General features: G+C 41.9%; 1 protein-coding gene and 1 non-coding gene across 7 annotated transcripts in view; both read left to right on the forward strand.

Moving 5' to 3' along the window:
* GRB2 (growth factor receptor bound protein 2) overlaps window positions 1-14,488 on the forward strand; it is a 60,809-nt gene that overhangs the window by 32,980 nt on the left and 13,341 nt on the right. The window lies entirely within an intron of this gene.
* On the forward strand, window positions 12,331-12,459 carry LOC118672577. Its single transcript, XR_004973132.1, has one exon. It is a non-coding gene; the product is annotated as a small nucleolar RNA SNORA11 (small nucleolar RNA).

The following is a 14,488-nucleotide window of genomic DNA, read 5'->3' on the forward strand; positions in this document are numbered from 1 at the left end:
CCTTTTATAATAAAAATGTTGGGGGCCGGGGAGAGAACAGGAGGAAAGAAATTGGAGACAAGGAACACAGGTGTAACTATTCTGAGGAGTTTCAGTGTAAAGGGAGGAAAGAGATCGGGCAGTAGACTCAAAGAAGTCTGTTTTCATCCCAGTCCCAAAGATGGGGGAAACAGAATTATTTACTGATAGGAAAGATCCAGTAGAGAGAGAAAAAAATCAACGATGTAGAAAAAAGAAAGGGAAATTACTGGCTTGATGATCGTGAGCAGACAAGTAAGGATCTAGCGCATAAAAGTAGGGTTTTATTTTGCTAGGAGCTTGGACAAAAGTAATGGAAGGCAGAGGATAAAGATACAGGTACAAGTATTAGTATAGATGTGTTAGGAGCTTTGTAAGATCTCTTTTAGTTGCTTCTGGTGGGGTTTTTTTTTTTTTTTTTTTTTCTTTTCCAGTGAAATAGGAAGTGAGATCATCTGCCTGGGAAGGGGCAGTTGAGGCTTAAGGGTGATGAGATAGTCATCTAGGAGAGAGCTGAATCAGGGAGGGAAGCAGAGGAAGAGCCCACTGGAGGTCTCCTGAGGTCAAATAACTGAGCTAATGTTTCAGAAAGAGAATGGTACAAATGAGAGGAAAGACACTATCAAATTTTTTAAAAGAAAGAAGATAATTTCTCATAACTGATGATGTGAAGGGCCCACCAAATACCCAGCATAACGAACCAAAACAGATCCTCATTGAGATACATTATTGTTAAATTTCAAAATGACCAGAAAAAAAGGTTCTTAAAAGTATCTAGAAAAAGGAAACAAGTCTCTGTAAAGAAATGCTAATGAGACTGCCAGTAAACTGCATGAACAACTCCAAATACCAGAAAACAATGTCTTTCAAAATCTGAGGGGAAATGCTGTTCAGCTCAGGATTCTGTTGAATTCTATACTCAGTCGAACTAGCATTCAGGAATACGCATAGAATCAGAGCATTTTCAGACAGACAAGCCAGGACTCCAGATGCTTGCTTTCCAGGCATCCTTTCTTGTACAATAAAAAAGAATAAGGAAGACGTGAAATCTAGGAATCAGTACATTTAACTGAGGAAAGTATTAGAGGAAAAATCCCAGAATGATAGACCTATTGAAGAGGGAAATGGGTGATCCAGACATTTAATACCATCCTTGACAAGTTGTAATAACTTAAAAATGTAATAAAGCCAGAAAAAAAAATTGTTTTAAGGTTGTTAGATCTCCAGGAAAAGCAGAAAGCCATCCAATAATGGAACTTTGATTTTTTTTTTTTAACCAGCTTAAATTTTTCTCCCAGAGCTGTAAACTGTGACTTTGACCATGGATAGTCAACTGTAGAAAACAGGGGTTTTGGTTCTAATCCGTTCAAATTTGATAGCTTAATCATTATAGGTCTATTATGCAGACCTATTCATGACATTAATACTCTTTTACCACACGAATGGGGATTATAAAGGTTTGATGACACCATTCTGTGGCTGCAGACAGTCATACTTAGGTAATCATAGTTCTGATCATTTTTGTGACTTGGAAAACTACTTGTTACCATGGGCAAAAGAGTGAATCCTATATGCTTGCATTTCCAGGTAGCACGGATGTTGCTGCTCTGTTAATTCCGGGGCTGACCCAGAATCTTGAAGTGGTACACCAGTTTCCTACTTGAAATGCTACATGAGATCAGGACGTTCTTGTAGCCTGGAATTGAGGGTCTGACAGACCCATTGTTCGCATTGATACATCCTGTTATTTAGTCCTTTTAGTCCCTCAGTTCTCTGCAGGTTGTGACGTTTCTGTGGGATGAAAGTGCTGGTTTTCCAGGGAACAGTGTGTAGGTGCCTAAAGAGATAAAACTAATAGGCGGAGCAGGGCGAGGCTTGTCTTTTTTTGATGGTACGAGCCTGAGCAGCGGGGTTCTCAGCCCGCCCAGCCCGCTCCGCAGCCTGCTGTCTCTGAGCTGTGCAGCTGCCTGAAGGAGGCCACAAAAGCTAGTTAATTGTTGGAGAGGCCTCCATTCCAACAGTAAAAGGAGGGGTGGTTCATCCAGCCTGCCTGTTAACAACAGCTATATTTGTCCCCAGTCCATTAGAGAGGTCCTTAGAAAAAGTTGTCATGTCATGAACATTAATGTCCATTTTTCTTGATGAAAGTGCCCATATTTGGGATCTTATAATATAGACTCCTAATGTCACTTGTGGAAGTAGAGAAAAGTGTCAGTAATAACTGAGTAAGCATGTGTCTGGGTATACTAGTTAAAATTGAGTCTTTTCATAGATTCTAAAGTTTTTCTGCACATTCTATAGCCATTTGAATTGGTTGTGTGAAAAAAGTGGTTTTGTGTAGCTATTTTTAATTGTACAGCAATTAAACATTCCCTAGGTTCTCAGAAAATGGGATCATTCTTCATAACTGAAGGATTATACCTTTTATACATTCTCTTTCTTTTCTTTAAATACGGTGGAGGATAATTAAACTTTATCTACTTTTTTAATTCTGTCACCTTGAGAAACCTATGAGATGGCATTAAATTTGATATCTCACCCTATACTGTGTTTGCTTCTGTAAACAGAGGGAGCACCTTTGGTGGGAAGCAGTGAATTTAGAGTCTTGAAATAATGTGTATGGGTGTTGTTGTTTTTTAATGTTTATTTCAGAGTCCCTTCAAAACAGCCAGATTCCCCCTACCCTAGCCTACATTTCTCTCCATTGCCTGGCTAATGCAGGAGCCCTGTTGCCACTTTTGTCTCCCTCAGATGTGCCTGCTACACAAAAGCCAGGGTCATGATCTTAAAGAAAAAATTCAGTCCATAATTTCCCAGAATCCTTATTCTACCGTCAAAGCCCTACACAGCCTGGCCTAGCTCTCTGTCTCTCAGGCCTCCATGGCCCCGCTTCACATAACCCCCGGGATTCAGCGTTTCCTTCTAGACTCCGTTACCCTCCCCCCCGCACAACTGCTCGGGTTCTCCCCCTGCTTGGAATGTCTCTGCTCTCTCTAGTCCATGTCCTTCATCGCCACTCCCAAACCTAGCGGAGGCCTACTCACACCTAGCGCTTCCCGTGGCAATTCCACTGCCCGGGTGAGTTTTCGTTGGCACTTGTCTCTATGCATGATTAGATTAGGTCTCCCCAAGTTATGCTCTTCTATAAAGCACCCTGAACTTTTCATCATAGAACTTTCTATACCTGAAGTTGTAATTACCTTGCCTCCTTGCTGTCAACTACCTGCAAGTAAGGATCATTTCTTTCTTTTCTAAAAAAAAAATATTTTTTTATTGGTTTCAGAGAAGAAGGGAGAAGGAGAGAGAAAAACGTCAGTGATGAGAATCATTGATTGACCGCCTCCTGCGCGCGTGCACACACACACACACGGGATTGAGCCTGCAACCTGGGCATAGGGGGAATCAAACCATGACCTCCTGGTTCATAGGTCGAGGCTCAACCACTGAGCCACGCCAGCTGGGCAGGATCATTTCTTTATTGTATCTCCAGGACCAAGCACAGCCCCTGACTCAAAATAGACGCTCACTACATATTTGTCTGCTCCCTGAGTCTTAATATACATTCTTAGTTGTTTTATTAGAATACAGTCCTAAGAATGGCATTACTGGGTTAATACGTATGAAGACTCAGATGTTTAATTTTAATACATATGACCAGTTGATTTTTGTGAAACCTTATGTCTTTTTATACTCTCACCATTACCACCCCACCACCATCATTCAGTATTAGCTTGTTTTCATCTCTGCCAATACGGTCATTCAGAAAGAGGAGGCAGGGGAAGGTCTGTCACATGGAGTGATAGACACAGACAACTGGGCTACTCAATCTGGTTGTTCCAAGCAGGCCCACATGAAGGCCTGTCCTGGAAGATTTCTCTAAGACTCTTCAGCTTTCCTGATGGCACTCGAGCAGCGTGGAGGAGGCAGCGGGCAGGGTAGCTGATCTTACCCTGTAGGCAGTTGCTGTCCGGCAGTGGAGCAGCATTGCCAGAGTGGTTCCCTACAGCAGGTGACTGTCCACAGTGACCGTAATGACCATTTGTCACTTAAATTTGACAGCTCCATCACAGGGGGCAATGTGCAACCTATCGGGAGATAGCAAGTAAAGTGTGATTAAACAACTATGATTCCCTCTTTATTGAACACCAGTTAAAATAAAAACGGGACGATGACTTGGCTTACCGTGCCTGCTTACATATTCTGACTTGCTCTACCTTTAACTTCTTGCTCTATTACTGCACTGTTTGAAGTGGCCCTTTTTCTAGTTCCTCCAGACATGAATTGAATTTTCTGCATCGACCATGAAGCTAATTTGGAAATGTAGCTGTGCCTTCCATACCCAGCACATCAGCAGCAGCTCCCCTTAGCCCACTTACTGTGTACTTTTATTGTTGTTTGTGTACATGGTTCCCTTAGCTTATAAACACTTCTGAGGGCAGAAACTGTGTCTTTCGTCCTTTTTTAAAATTTCCATTGAAACTGTCTTTCTTTTTTAATTCCCATGGCAGCTTTCTAGCACAATGCTTTCAGTATAGTAAACACTTAAACATTAACTCAAATGCAATTCAAAGAGGTAGTTCCTGTAAATCACTGTGACAATCTAGTAATGACAGACTATAGATCCTAGATTTTCATACCTTTATCCCCTTTCTCAATTCCCCATAACTAGCTCAATAATAAACCGGATTATTTGGCTGCTTAAGCATTGTGGACCTTGTAAAGCAAGGCTCTTTTTTTTTAGTTCTTCATCCATGTAGTTGGTAGAATTTGGGTACTTCCTTCAGTGCTTTTGCCCTGTGACAAATGTCACTTTATATAAGAACTATCTCCTTAATGAATTCCGAAAGATAGAACTGATTTGAGGGCAATTTCAATCAGGGTCCCAGTAGGAAACCCAGGACACACTTAAATTGGCTAATTTGAGTAGACTTGAATAACGAGATTGTTTACAAGGTGTGGGCAGGGTTCCTCTGGAAACCACCAGGGATGATGCAGTGCCCAGAATTAGTAACCAGGTTACCGTCTTAAGGCCTTAAGAACACAGTGGGCCAGAAGGGAGGTGCCAGAATGTGGAGGAGGGAAGGACTGGGTCAGTAGGGCTACGACCTTCAGTTGAGGGTCCAAGACTGTCCACTGACACCTCCACAGAGGGAGCCTTCTGCAGGCCTTTCCATTGGTGTTACCCCTGGGAGCCAGAGAGCAAGAGAGCCTGTCTTTGTGGTCCATACAGATCCAGGGCACACAAAGAGAAGGGTAGGATGTGGGAGGTGGAAAATACCAGCACAGGGGTACCATCTACCTTTTAAAAGTATGCTTTCTGCTCTGGCCAGTGTGGTTCAGTTGGTTGAGCATCATCCCATTCACCGCAAGCCGCAATTTTGATTCCTGGTCAGGGCACATACCCAGATTGTGATACATACAAGAGGCAACTGATCAATATTTCTCTCTCAAATCTATGTTTCTCCCCACGTCCTGCTCTCCTCCTCTACCTTCTTCTCTCTCTAAAATCAATAAAACATTTTAAAATTTAAATAAATAAAAATAAAATGATGTGTTTTATTCCTGGTGGCTTTAAAAGAGAGAAAATTACCCAGAAGCTCTATAAAAAACGTTTTTCTAAAGCTTTTCAGAAAAAAAATGGTGGTCAAGAAGGAAGACTACTGAGCCACATGTAATCATCAATCCCTTTTGATTCCACCTCCCAAAAATATCTTGACTCTATCACCGTACCTCAACCGCACTGCCCCACCCCAGTCCAAGCACACCCATCTTTCACCTGGACAGCTAGAGCAGTCCCCACCTGGTCTCCCTGCACTTCATTCCCACAGCCCAGTGCGGGGGGGGGGGGGGGGGGGGGGGGGGGGTGCAATATGTGTAGTGAAAACAACTATTCCGTGCAAAACAGTTCAGTTGTGATACAGCATGGCTGTGAAGCAGCCCGGTGGGCAGGCCCCTCTGCAGCTAGATGCTCTGCGCAGGCCTGCTTTGTGCTGCGCCGGCCTGCTCCTCTCTGCTCCAGGGGGCCGGTCTCACCAGTCTTCAGTGGAAAGGGAAAGTGTGCTCCGACAGTGGGGTGTTCGAAAAATGCACAGCTGAGTGTCACTGTTCAGTGCCTTCTGATTGTCATCCTTAGCATACCGGCTTGAACTCGCTCATTTGCATACTGCAGCCTTTCGCCTAGACACCACAGGAGATCCTGTGGGTCTCTCCTCAAATTCACTCTCTGACCGTGTCCCCCTCCCTCCAAGCTGGGTTTCGGTTCCCTAATCCTGTACTTAAAGGAACACTAATCCACATTTTCACTCTAGTATTGTAATGATCTGTTTAATTGCCTGCATTCACCTCCATCCTGGGAATAGGATGAGGACTTACGACTTCATCCCCAGTCCCTCTTTGCCACCAGACTCCTGATGTGAAGCTAGATTAACTGCCTCCGAAATGGAAAATGCAGTGGGAGGCAGCTTTCTTAAGTCAGAATGGTAGCGTTTTAGGTGTACGGACCCCTGGCCTTGAGTTTTTCAGTCATAGCTCCTTATGCAGCTGTCGGCGATTAACTCGGTGACTGATGTTGCTTTGTTTTTTCTTTCAGTTACGTTCTTGGAGATGGCTCTTGGGTCACAGAATGACTGTAAATTGACAGACCCTTTAGTTCACATCTTGAATCAATAAGGCCTCAAGTGAAATTTAATAAACTCTGTTGTCATCAATTGAGGGGGGTGTTGGAGCTCCTGTTTCATTTTATTATGCCGAAGCAACGGGCCTGAGTAGATAGATCCTGGAGGGCGAACCTGGTGAATGTGAGAGCAGGTTTGCGCATCGTCAGGAAATGGGTGACTGCTGCTCCCTTGGCCTAAGAGGCTTTGATTTTTATTTTATTGTGGGGTTTTTTGTTTGTTTTTGAGGAAAGGGTTGTAGAATTTGACCTAAGATTGAAAGCCTTCTGTTAGTAAAGAAGGTAATGACAGTAGCTAAATATACATCATTAAAGTAAAGAATTAGCCAAATTTGAGATTATTTTGGTTATTTTCAGTTAGGAAGTTCTGAAACCATTAGTAACGGTTTTGCTTTTCAACTTCAGGAAGCTCAACTAGTCTATTAGTGAATGGCCACCACCAGTGTGGCCAAGAGAACAGTTCATCTCTCCATTTGCTTGATAGCAAGTTGGTAAGTCCGCCACGTTCATTCCACTCACAGTCCTACACAGGCCGAGCAGAACTAAAGGTGCAAACAAAGAATATAAGCTAGTTCACACGTCATCCAGGAAGTTTTCCTGTATCCCTGAATGGGAGTTAGGTCTTTCTCCTCGGTGTTTGGAACTCAGATATTTTCTGTTGAATTGATAGTTACCATTGTACCCATAATTCCCTCTCTCCTGACACTCATCACATGGTGTTGCAACTAGCACTTTACTGGGTTCTAAGCTCCTTGGGAGGCAGATCCATGTGTCCTCAGCTCACCTGGCTCGGGGCTTGTTGCATGGTACTTGCCCAGTACAGGCCATCAAATGATTGCAGAATTTTTCAAATGCACAGAATTTTCTTGAAACTCCCTGATGTCTATCTCTATGTCTCTTGTCTCTCTACCTCCTATACCCCCTCTGCAGTTGAAATTCTGGTATTCTGAGAGCATTTCACTCTTCTGTTAAGCAATCAACTACACCAAAATAATATGTCTTCCTTGAGTCAACAAAACACAAAAGACAGTTATTTTGAATGGAAACTCTTGGTACCCCTTTGGTAGAAAGAGTTCGTTTTGGGTTATTGCCTGTGCATTTAAGTTTCACTGCCTCTAGGTCTATCTGGGTGGAATAATAACACATAAGTGTGAACTACCTTCCTGTTTTCTTTCTTTTCTTTCTTTTTTTTACTTTTATTGATTTTAGCGAGGAAGGGAGAGGGAGAGATAGAAACATCAATGATGACCATTGATCAGCTGCCTCCTGCACACTCCCCACTGGGGATCGAACCCCCAACCCAGGCATATGCCCTTGATCAGAATCGAACCCAGGACCTTTCAGTTTTGCAGGCTGACGCTCTATCCACTGAACCAAACCGGCCAGGGCAAACCTTCCTGTTTTCTTAAAATATCATGAACAGCTTTCTTATTGACAACTGAATCTGGAGAAATTGATAAGAATATCCAATTTGGTTTATTTATCAGAAAAGAAATATCCTGAATTTGGTTAGTATAAAATAGTGGTAATAAAGATGTCAAAAGGAATTATATGTTATTAATGACCATGGTCCTCCATTAAATACTATAAAGGTGAAACTGAGGCAAGTGACCAGACATGTTGTAAGTTCTGAACTGAATCTTAAAAGATCCAAATATCTAAGGAAGAGGACAATCCAACCAGAAGGAAAACATGAGAGAAGTACACTGTGCTTAGAGGCTGGGGAGGTGACTGGCCTAACTGAACTGAAGAGTTCACTTTAGTGAAGTAGTGGGGGAGAAGGCCAGATAAATAGGTCATGGCCAAATTACATAAACTGGAAATGGAAAGCCAAGCTAAGGATAATTTGGGTTAAGGCTTTTTAATGGAAAAACAATGGTATTTGAAACTGATTTAGGGCACTAAATAGATTGAGGTAAAACCAATTCAGCTTTAAACTGTGATGCCTGGACATTTGGTGGGCCTTGGTCTCTTGATCCAGTGTTCCCTCTTCAAACTCCTCCTCATTGATAGTGGCTGCTTAGAGAGAGTAGAAAAATCTAGCTTGGGCAACAGGAAAGGAGGTACTATTCAAATGGCAGCCATATAAAAGTGATGAATGATTTTACCAGTGGAAAGTTTTGGAATTTGGGGATTTTTTTCCCTTCCCCTCTCTCCTTCCCTCCCTCTTTTTCATTCTTTTCCTTTTAAAATTGTTTCAAGGGCAAAACTTAGCACCTCTCACCATCGTGTCTGTCACTAGTAATCAGAAGGTAGACTTGACCAACAAATACACTTGGACTTCTTTAGTTTGGTAAATAGAATTGTTTCCTAAAAGAAAATAGCATTAAAAAAATCAAGGATTTAGGACTCCTGGATCCCAAAAGAAATGAATCATGTGGAAATACCAATTTCAAACGGAACATGGCATAGATACTGTACTTTTGCTGAGAGAAGTCATTACCATAACGTAAACTACCCCCTTGATTTCATATCATTACATAAATACTTTTTTAAATGAATAGGTTTTCCTTAAACCATGTAATAAAACAGCATAATTTGATGTTTACACACAATTTTATAACCTGCCAATATTAGGAGAGTTTTAAAACTTCAAAAATGCATCTTATTTCTTCTCAATTTCTGGCCTTTAAGGACCAACTACCTGTCAGGAGTCTTGACTGGGTCAAACAGTGCTTGGCGTATCTTTTCTTTGGTTGTTTTTTTGTTGTTGTTTTGTTTTGTTTTTTTCCTCAGCATGGTGACTGGCCTGGCAATGTGAACTTGAGAACTGTTGCTCTCTGTGTGCCTGGATAAACAATTTAAGGTTTCTGGTAGGACCAGGAACTTTAATTATTAAACTACCTTTAAGTTGGTCATCTCATCATTAAAATTCAAAATAACTTATCTGCAGTGTGGGTGTTTTTCATGATTTGGCACACAGTAGACAGGCAGCGTAGCCAAGATGTTTTTCATGTTGAGCAAAAACTGTAACAGATGGAGGTGGTGATTATAAAGCACTTATTTAAAATGTTAGTAATGAATCAATGTAGTTTGAGGCCAAGTCAGTAATCCGTACTAAGGGAGCCTAAGTAAAGAGCGTTCTAATAGTCTCTAATATAGTATACACGGGCAACTGAAGAGACTGATTTTAAATGGCCCTCCCAGGGCTGTTATTCTAGCCAGGGCCTAGAGAATTTTTCTTAGAGAGTAAGTCTTTAAAAAGCCTCTGTAAGTCATAGCAGTATATCAGTATTTTTTCTGTGGGGTTGATTGACCTTTGAAGAGCTGGGGAAACCTCGCCAGCTTATGTTGAATTCTGTGATGCAGAGACCAGCTATAAGTGGTATTTTGGGATTTTCTGTGTGTAAGAACTTAAATATGTAATTGTTTCCATCTTTCCTGCACAAATGCTTTTTACAAATTGCTTCACAAATTGATAAAACTTTGAATAATTTTCCCTGAAGAAATGTTGAACCCATGCAAGCTGTTAGAATTAGAGTGTATGTTGAAAGGTTTATTGTGACTACTTACTCTTCCACAACTGTACAGCTTATGTTTTTAACAAAGAAAAAAATCATGATTCCTTTTCTTATTTGTTTGTCTACAGATTAGTCAGGCAAGAAAATGTCTTAATATTTCAAAAGACAGCAACCTACAAACAAAATACTTATTTATCTACCATTTTACTAAAAGACACCTTTTTCTATTATTTGTGTAGAATATTAAGTGCAGTTCTTGTCTCCCAGTATTGTATAAAAGGGAGAGGAAGGGAATGAACTATTGTAATCCTTGAATTCTGCATTTAAAATCTTTTTGTGAGTCAGCACAGAATCATGTGTTTTCAGAATAAAACAGGGCCCTCGTCCTGTGTTACCATGTGGCTGTCAGTGCCCATGGGCAGCATTACATCAACCATACCTAACTTCATGAAGGTGAAACTCAGCCCCAGAGCCCCCGTGTTCTGTTAGCTCTAATACTAGTGCTAATATGTGCAACAAAGTAACTATGGGGAAGTCCGTGTCCACTAGGACAGCTTGAGTGTGGCTCTGTGCTGCTGGCTATGCTGCTGATTACATTTTCTCATGGAATCTGCTCAGTTGCCCTGGAGGCAGGTAGTGTTGCCACTTTATAGCTGGGTAAACCGAAATGTAGAGAATGGTCATTTGCACACTGTCGCATGTAGCTCATTGTTGATGAAAATGGAGTTTGGACCCGTGTGTTCATCCTCTTGTGTCCTGTGCTCCTAATGGGTCAGAGACCTAAACCTTTGACCTCTAGCTTTTTCTTTCTTCCTTTCTTCCTTTCTTCCTTCCTTCCTTCCTTCCTTCCTTCCTTCCTTCCTTCCTTCCTTCCTTCCTTCCTTCCTTCCTTCCTTCCTTTCTTTCTCTCTTTTAACTATATGGAAAGTTTCTATTTGGTATTGGTGTAGATGGGAATTTGCATTGCCTTTAGAACAGTCTCAGGTTGGAGTGAGGGACAGGGGCAGGAGCGATTAATGTTACCAGAATCACATACTGTAGACAAGTAGACGTGGAATGCTCTGAGCCAGCCGTCACCAACCGGTGGTCCGTGAGGTCCGAAAGGTTGGCAACCACTGCTCTGAGCTGTCCCTGGGAAGACAGTTTATTTCTGAGAATGTCCTTTCCCATAGAGTAGCGATGGTAAGTCAGCGCTGTGGGGGTTCCTGAAGTCTCACTGTGTTATTTTCTGCTTCCCTCTGTATTTTGGGGGCTGTGAAAAACTTGTTCATCGAAACTTCTCTCTTCCTCCTTTCGTAACCTCATCTCTTGATCAATCTGCTTCCGTTAAACCAAAGTGTTTTGTGTGGCTTCAAAGTCATAACTTGAGGGAAAATGCAGGTTGGAATAGAACATGCAGCTGTGGGGTAATAGCTAAAAACATTCCTTGGACTTTTCAAAAACTGAATGAAAATTGGTTGTTGAACTCAGCCATTTATTTGTTAAGAGGTACTGACCGAGTGCACAGTAAGCTGCCTGCCTTCTGTCATGGGGAAATGGTGGCAGGGGCAGCTTCCTCATTCTCAGAACTCTAGTCAGGCTTAAAAAATCACTTGTGAGGGATGTGAGCGTTCATCTAAAACCATAGCAAATTAAACAGTCTTTGTAGGTAGGTGCAGACTCGTCCACATACAGTCCTGGCCCTTTCTCTGCTCCACAGTAGACTCACTTATGTTAATTTGTGTCCTTTGCTGTTTTAAACGTGAATAAAACTTACTTTTAAAAATATCTTTTAAATTATGTGCCATCCTAACTGCAAGGCTTGCATGTGAAAGCTGATGTACCAGTGGAGCGGGTGGGCGGGCAGCCTGGCCCCTGACTGCCAGGGTGGCCTGCAGTTAGCAGGGACACTCTTTTTTTTAAATCTTTATTGTTGAAAGTATTACAGATGTCTCCCTTTTTCTCCCATTGACCTCCTGGTTCATAGGTTGATGCTCAACCACTGAGCCACACTGGCTGGGCTTTTTTTTTTTTTCAATAAACACATTCCATATTTTCCTGCATTCTTGGGGGGGGGGAGAGAAAAGCATATTAAACACCAAGTAATAATTTTTTTCTTTATTGATTAAGATATTAGATATGTGTTCTTAACCCCTCCCCCCCAATGTCCCTCCAATAATTTTTTTAAATATATTTTTTGGGGTGTGAAGAGAGCAGAGTGCCTGAAGAATGGCTCCTCTGTGTAGAACACATCCAACAGCAACGTGGGCTTATTCTTCACAGGCGGCAGGATGCTATGACTTTCCTGTGACATTACGCCCTATACATGAAAAAATATTTTTAATTGATTTCAGAGAGGAAGGAGAGAGAGATAGAAACATCAGTGATAAGAGAGAATCATTGATCTCCTGCCTCCTGCATGCCCCACACTGGGGATCAAGCCTGCAACCTGGGCATGTGCTCTGACGGAATCGAACTGTGACCTCCTGGTTCGTAGGTCAACACTCAACCACTGAGCCACGCCAGCCAGGCCCAAGTAATAATTTTGTTCTGCAGAAAATCATAGTTCTGAATTCGTACCAAGTCTGGGAATTGCCCTGGAGTGTGTGTGTGTGTGTGTGTGTGTGTGTGTGTGTGTGAGAATTGGGGGGAGGGGGGCACTTTTTAGGGGCAGGTTTGCCTCTTGGTAAAGATGATAAGAAGAATGTGTTGCTGTATGATCTTCTGCCATAAAACAGTTGTCCTTAAATTATAAGTAACCTTTTTCATGTGATTACCTTATTCTGTTTTGATGACCAAATGGGTCTTAATCACCTCCTGACTCTCCTCTGTTCTTTCAAGAAATCTTTAGAGTAAGTATACAACTCACTGTTTCAGGACTTTTAAAGACATTTTGAAAAATTTATTCATAAGCCTGAAGTTTTTTATTAGTATTATTATTAGTATTATTATTATTATTATTAAATAATGCTTTATAATATAATTGCTAGGCCACATTTTTTCTCAACCCCTTCTTTTTGGTAGATAAAATCTTGGTTTTAAGCAGCTTTTAAAATAGCGCCTTTGCTCTCAGGCTGTTGAGTCTGCTGTGACGTATGTGGGGTGGCAGCTGCCTCCCGAGGTCACAGCGTCTTATGTGATGCTGGTGGCTCAGCCTTACTGCTCAGACATGCCAGTGTCATCGTAGCAGGGAGCGCCTTAAAGACACTCCCAAACCATCATCTTCCATGTGCACTTTGTAATTGTCTAGAACAGAACAACTTTGCTGGCTACAGCACAGGTTACTGGTTTTGAAATGCAGACTTTAAAATTAGGAATGTATTTGATATATATTAGTTTGTATCATCATAGTATTCAATAAAATAAAAATTTTTTGAGGGAAAAGCAATGTTAAAAAGAAACAAGTTTTCACCACGGAAGCTGATGGGGCTTACCAGTAGCTGATTTTTTTCTGAGCTCTCAAATTCACACTGGCAGAATTTACCACTTTATCTTGCACACTTAAACTCAGTCGCCTACAGGCAGGGCCAAAGGTTAACCAGCCTCAGTGTTGTAAAACTCCTCAGGACATAACTTCTGGTTCTGAGAGAATTATCTCTGAGGCTCATTTAATGCTGGGCTATTTGCTGGTTAGCTCTCAGTCTTATCTAAGGTCCTGTCTCACTCTGAAATGCCTATACATACACATCATACACTCTGAAGCAATCTAGATTCTAATTTGGCAATGAGTACAGCATTGTTCAGTACCTTGAATAAACCATTTGTAAAGAATTTTACCAACTTCCTTTTAGAACTTTGCTGGGTAGTGTACGTTGATTACCACTGACTAGTCCATCAGCATTTTTCTGGGCTCACCGTTTTGGAGTTTGGCTCACATCTCTATCTTCTCCTTTAAGTTACCAACTTTTTAAAAATGCCTCCTGCCGCCCTAACCGGTTTGGCTCAGTGGATAGAGCATTGACCTGTGGACTGAAAGGTCCCAGGTTTGATTCCGGTCAAGGGCACGTACCTTGGTTGTGGGCACCTCCCCAGTGGGAGGTTTGCAGGAGGCAGCTGATCGATGTTTCTCTCTCATCGGTGTTTCTAACTCTCTATCCCTCTCCCTCTCTGTAAAAAATCAATAAAACATATTTTTAAAAAATGCCTCCTGCCCTTTGCTGTTTGTTAGAAATCTAGAATTCAAAGGACGGCCTTTGTTCTATACCTAGACCTGTCCTGCAACATACAATACTCTACAGATTACAAAGTCATGGTCTAGCCCAGTGGTCGACAAACTGTGGCTCGCGAGCCACATGCGGCTCTTTGGCCCCTTGAGTGTGGCCACGAAGTTTCAATCGCACTGTACGTGCGCGCCCGC

The sequence above is a fragment of the Myotis myotis genome, unplaced genomic scaffold (genome assembly GCF_014108235.1).
Source record: "Myotis myotis isolate mMyoMyo1 unplaced genomic scaffold, mMyoMyo1.p scaffold_m19_p_17, whole genome shotgun sequence".
Taxonomy (NCBI): domain Eukaryota; kingdom Metazoa; phylum Chordata; class Mammalia; order Chiroptera; family Vespertilionidae; genus Myotis; species Myotis myotis.